Source organism: Thalia democratica, unplaced genomic scaffold, assembly GCF_965202585.1.
Source record: "Thalia democratica unplaced genomic scaffold, ktThaDemo2.hap1.1 HAP1_SCAFFOLD_1201, whole genome shotgun sequence".
Taxonomy (NCBI): domain Eukaryota; kingdom Metazoa; phylum Chordata; class Thaliacea; order Salpida; family Salpidae; genus Thalia; species Thalia democratica.
In genome coordinates, this window is record NW_028140100.1 from 25,513 (window position 1) to 31,915 (window position 6,403).

A 6,403-nucleotide genomic window follows, 5' to 3' on the forward strand; every position below is an offset into this window, starting at 1 on the left:
CTAGCTACTTTTTATATTTTTATTAAATACAATTATTATGTAGTAATTCTTAGTAAAAACTTGTCAGTAATACTTTTTGTGACGTGAAAAATCTTAACTACGAAAATTTACAAGTGTTTAACATACTATGGAATTGTAGAAGAAGTAAAAGGAATTATTTTTAAACCTAACTGTAAAAATTTAAAGTCGTATAAGTTAAAGTTAATAATGTATATTTATAAACATTAATATGTAACCGTTAAAATTACTAACACTTCAATTCTTAATGCTGCATTTACAAAAGAAAAGTTAGAATTAACTGGTAAAACACTGTTTCGAGTAAATAAGTAACTTAATTATGACTTGTTTTACTTAAATATATTTAAAACAGTAACAAAAAATATTATTTCACGCCCGCATTATAATTTTGTTTATATAATTGATTAAATACGATGGTGCGAGACCGGCCGCGTGGCCCAATGGATAAGGCGTCCGGCTACGAACCGGAAGATTGTGGGTTCGGGTCCCATCGTGGACATGTTTTTGTTTAGTTTGTGTTTATCAAGTAATCGTAAAAATAGTCTTTAAAGCTTTAGTTTAGAATGAAAACTTGTTTTGTTTAATAAAAATCAGTTGATGTAGAAAATTTTCCTTTTTCAGCAAGTAACTAAAATACAACACTTCTTTACTTCTATAGTTAACTATAGTTTATTGAACGTTATAATAGACGCTCAAAATATTTGGTCCTAGGACCTGGTGCACGAAGAACCTTTCGGTTATTAAGCTAATAGATAAAGCTATTAATTTGGATTAGAATTATTTTAAAGCTTGTTCTAATACAATAAGTAACATATAACTCTATAATAACTAACAATTAAGTACTTTTATATTTATTACCATTAGTTTAAAACACCAAAAAAGGTTAATTTTTTGATCAGCAATGAAAATTTTGAATATAATGAAGCTCATAAAAAATTTATATATTTTTGTTACCAATGTCAGGATTTGAGTCATCACACACCCGTTTATACCAATTTTTAATAAATAAAAATAAACACGTTTTAAGTTGGAGTTATGATCCACATCAGTTACTTTATATTTTCATACGACTTTAAACACATCTTTTTTTTTCAAAAACAATGAACAACTTGAATATTAAAAACGTTCATACGTTGAAACAATTTTTATAAGCTTTTATATCTAAAAAACATTTTTCAAGCTTTAGACTTTTAGTTTTTGATATAAACATTATGACGTCAAACCGTCGTTACACGGGCTTTATAAATGCTGTGTTATTCCAACTTTTTATTGTTTATTCTTAACTACAATTTTATTAGAAGCAAATTTAAAAATCAATAGTCTTTATATCACCTGAACGTAAACAAATTATTATACGTAATAAACGAAACACTTTTACTTATTACAAAATAGGTCCTCAGGTGGGCTCAAACCACCAACCTTTCTATTAACAGTCGAACGCGCTAACCGATTGCGCCACGAAGACTCTTTGACATTATAAAAATTGTGTTTATATACTTCAAGATGACAATATTAATAATACTGAAGCATTAGATATAATACTAGGGTAGGTATCAAATATGCCAAAGGGTAACTTTTGCTCAAAGACACTTTTGCACGTGCTTTTTTTTTGTTTACTATCACGGTTACCTTTAACCATTACTTTTGAACGGTATTTTTATTTTAATTAACTTTTTATCATCAACTTTTTTTTTACTTTTTATTTTACTTTAATTTATTTATGCTCGTGAAAAATAACCCTTCGTGCAAAAGTTGCATGTTTGACCCGTCCAAATATTACTAAGATACACAAAAGTAATATTATAAAAATAAATTAAACTTCTTATTACCTATAAAATATTCATTAACTGAATGAAAAAAATATCATAAAAACTATGATGCGTTTTAACTTAGTACCTTAGCTTTTTAATATTAATTAGTACTTAAGTTGTAAAACTAGTCTATATGTAACCGAATCTATTACTAAACTAACATATTAAGTATTAATTGAAAAAAAAAGTTATTTTCATAGTAACTTACTTTTTTGTTATTTACTTGTCTGTAAGTTTTGAATTATGAAAAAGGTTGAAATTAAGTTTTTAAAGATTTAAATGCTTTGTTGTAAAACTATAGCTTGATTAATATCTACACTGTTTAATAGGTTATAATATTTAAATAAATATGTTGAACAATTAGTTTTATTTATTTTTGATAGTTTTTATATTTACTAGAACAATTTCCTTAACCGTGGAACTGTAGTATTTAAAAGAATTAAACAATTCAGTTATAGTATTTAATATGATTACACATTGTAATTGTAGTTAAGATTATTACAAGTTGCAATTGTAGTATTTCTTTTATTTAAAATGATTACAAATTGCAATTGTTTGTAATTTTTTTGCTACAAGTTTAGACCATGTTTTTAATATTTAACCTTACAGTGCTGTACCTTTTGTAATATTTTTATTACTGTATAGTTTAATACTTTGTTAAGTATATTATAAAAAATTAAAGCTATTTAAAACTTAAAATATTTAACTATTCAAATTATAAATAAATTTGTTTTCTTATTATCTTTAACTTTTCAACGTAAAATTCATAAACTATTTGTTAGTTATTTTATTAAATTAAGTATTCAAAACCACAAGTTAGAACTATTTGCAGCTATGCAACTTTGGTAAATATTTAATTAGTAGTACATACTTTAATTCGTTATTCAAAATTACCTTTAGCTTTAAATTTAAACAGTACTTTATAGCAGATTTTACTAAAATATTTAAAAAATAAAAACATGTAAAAACTAGTCTTTTATGTTATCACAACAAATAGGCTCATTTATTACGTCACAAAATTAAGTTATTATTCGTAATAATGTACGACGATTGCAATTTCATAAATAGTGCGAGCCAGGCTATTCAGTCGGTAGAGCGTTGGACTTTTAATCCGACGGTCAGGTGTTCAAGTTCCCTGTCAGGCTTCAGTTTTGTTACTTTTATTATCATTCAATAATAAAAGTCAAGCAATATCAAAATAATCAATCAATTATCTTTGTTTATAAAAAAAACCAAGGGTTATAATGTAAGCAAAATAAACTTAGAGACTAACTTTTTTATAAAGAAGTTTTTTGTGTTATAATATACAGACAATATAAATAAAAAACCTAATTAACTTGATCAAATGCAAACTAGTTTTTTTTTTTTTTTCTAATAACATAGTATAACTTAGAAAAATGTTTTTGTGTGAAAAAGATAAATGTCTGTTTATAAATTAAAACTTTGTTTATGCAAAATTTTCCAAAAACAAAGTTAAAAGTTTCCAGTAAAATAATTTAAACTTACAGTGGAAATAAAATTACTATGTTTATTAGTAACAAAGTTATTCCTTTATTATTTTAATAGTAATCATGTATTAGTTATTTGTTTATGAACAAATACTCTCTAATTCGTATATAATATCTAATCAATATTGAATAAGCGTAAATTTCTTATTTTGTTACTAGTTTTGGAAGAAACAAAATGAGGTCCCGCCGAGACTTGAACTCGGATTACTGGATTCAAAGTCCAGTGTGATAACCATTACAACACGGGACCACTTATATATATACAATAAAATAGGCTCTAATTTTAAACTACTTATTGTTACGCAATAACCGTTTATTATTTGTTTACTTTTCCTCTACTCATAAATGTGAAAACAAAAAAAAAACAACTATTTAGCAAACTTACGTTATTTTATATGAGCTCAAATAAAAAACGTCAGCCAATTAAAAAAGTACTTATTTTAAGACAATTTAAGTTAGGCGTATGAAAACTAATAACTTATTTCTTCTCTATTTTAACGTTGTAACATTAATGTATTCACAATTTAATTTAGATATAATAAAACTTCAAAAGTGCATAAATATCTAGTTAAAATCATTCAAAATATTTTGAAACTAAGCCGTGTTACTAAAGACTAACTGACTTATAAAAATGATTTTCTAGCTGTGTTATGTTTATGTTTACATCTAAGTTATTTCATTTTAGCTTTGTTATAGTACTACTAATTTAGTCTTTTCATATAATTTAATTAGAAGAACAAATTTTAAAATATTTTAAAATAAAAGTACTTAACTTTTTACCTTTAAACTTCATTAAAAATGTTAACTACTAACCAGGGGCGTATCGTGGGAAGGGACACTGGCGCATGCGTGTCACCCAAAAAAAGAAAAGAAAAAAAAAAAAATATATAATATCTTTATCCTTTATTGTCTATTTTTTTATGCTTAATTTGCTTTTTTTCAACTAAGTTTATCTAGTATTCGAAAAGTTAAACGAAATTTTGAATACCAATTAGTGACAACTAGTTTGGGAAATTACTCAATATACTGATTCGGTGCGCAAGCGAAAATGCGCACCGATGTTGATGAAAAACTCCATTAGGAAAAATTTTGAAACTTCATGAACTTCATAAGAATTTAGACTCAATAAGCACGCTATTAATGTAGTGCACTGCAAGAGTATTACCTTATGACAGATTTTTCTACAAAAAGTTTACAAAAATACGTCACGCTTAAAGGAAAATTAAACAATTTTACAAGTTTATTTTTATGCTACATTGAATTTTTAGACTACTGCTAGTTTTCTGATCTTTGTTTTTGTAAACATGCAAGAAAAAGCGTGTCGGCTTAGGAGAAATAAACTTTGTTTGTGATTTTTATTTTAAACAAATAAAATCAGATAAACTAAATTTAAAAAGTATACTTTTAATTTAAAAACTTTAAAGTAACAAACAGTTACTTCGAACTTATTTTACTTAATGAATTTATTTCAATTATCTTACTTATAAAAAGATCTTTTCATAGCTAATTAAAAACGTTTAAATTTAGGGGATTTTTTGAAAAAAAAGTTTGCGCACCCCTCGACCAAAATACCACGCTACGCCACTGCTACTAACTAAACATACTAAACTTATCTTTTAAGCTATGGTCTTTAAATGTACATTTTTGTAGTCTTCAGTTTATAAAAGTAAGATGGCTATCGTTTATCCCAACAGTAAAACTTAGTACCATATCAAATATTTTGTAAGCTATTACTTGCAATAAGAAATATTAGAAACAGTTATATTTCAAATAATAGTAAATATTGTAACTATGATGGTGAATGGATTATTGTTGGTCTTCAACTACAAATCATTTATTAATAATAAATTGCGTATGTACAAAATAAATTTACTCTAACATTTTACATTAAGTGCAACAATTTACTATCAAGCACAATCATGTATTATCAAGCATAACAATTTATTGTAAATCCAGTATACAAATTTACTATCAATCATAAGAATTTATTATCAAGCACAGGGGCGTCGCGTGAGGTGTTGCACTGCCGCAATTGCACCACCTTAAAATTTTGCAAGAAAAATTTAAGTAATTATAACGTTTTAGTTATTTTTTAGAACAAAATCTCTCATAAAACTCCAATTTAGAAAACGACCATTTTGCTCACTACACTGCCGCAATCTCTTAGCTGACTGCCGCAAATGAACTAAAAAAGGCAACATTTCTTCAAGAATAACCGCAATATCAATATCTTGCGGTAAGTAAGCTAAGTTGAAAATTCCCTAAAACTGTACAAGCTTAAGTATCATTTCACAAGCTATTGTAAACAAAAAATGAAAACAAACCTAAGCAGAGCAGGGGTGACTCGAGCAGAGGCAACTCGAGCACAGGCTATTTGAGCAGCAACAACACAAGCAGAAGCGATTCGAGCAGAAGCAGCTCGAGCAGAAGCAATTCGAGCGGAAGCAACTCGAGCAGAGGCGACTCGAGCAGAAGCAACTCGAGCAGGGACAACTCAAGTAGGGGCAAATCGATCACTGGCAATTCGAGCAGAAGCAACACAAGCAGAGAGGATTCGAGCAGAAGCAACTCGAGCAGAAGCAACTCGAGCAGAATCAACTCGAACAGAAGCAACTCGAGCAGAGGCAACTCGAGCAGAGGCTACTCAAGCAGAAGCAACTCGAGCAGGGACAACTCAAGTAGGGTAAATCGATCACTGGCAATTCGAGCACTGGCAACTCAAATTTTTTTTTTCTGCACCACCCAAGAAAAATACCACGCGACGCCACTGATCAAGCATAATAATTTATTGTAAATCCAGTATGAAATTTAATATTAAGCATAACAATTGATTTTCAAGCACAAAAATTTACTATCAAGCACAAGCACTTATTGTAAAGCACAAGAAATTTTTCTCAAACTTAAGAATTTGTTATCAAGCATAAATATTCCACAATTAATAGATATCAAACATAATTATTCGAAATCAATCAAAATTATTCATTATCAAGCATAAGTAGTTGAAATCAAGCAGAATTATTCTCTTTTAAACGTAAGCATTTGACAGCAAGCATAATAATTCAACTT

At 27.5% G+C, this 6,403-nt stretch overlaps 2 non-coding genes across 2 annotated transcripts; one reads left to right on the forward strand and one right to left on the reverse strand.

Annotated features, from left to right (window-relative positions):
* Nucleotides 1-444: 444 nt before the first annotated feature.
* On the forward strand, nt 445-517 carry Trnar-acg (transfer RNA arginine (anticodon ACG)). The gene has a single exon. It is a non-coding gene; the product is annotated as a tRNA-Arg (tRNA).
* Nucleotides 518-3,515: 2,998 nt separating this feature from the next.
* On the reverse strand, nt 3,516-3,587 carry Trnaq-uug (transfer RNA glutamine (anticodon UUG)). The gene has a single exon. It is a non-coding gene; the product is annotated as a tRNA-Gln (tRNA).
* Between the last annotated feature and the right edge of the window lie 2,816 nt (nt 3,588-6,403).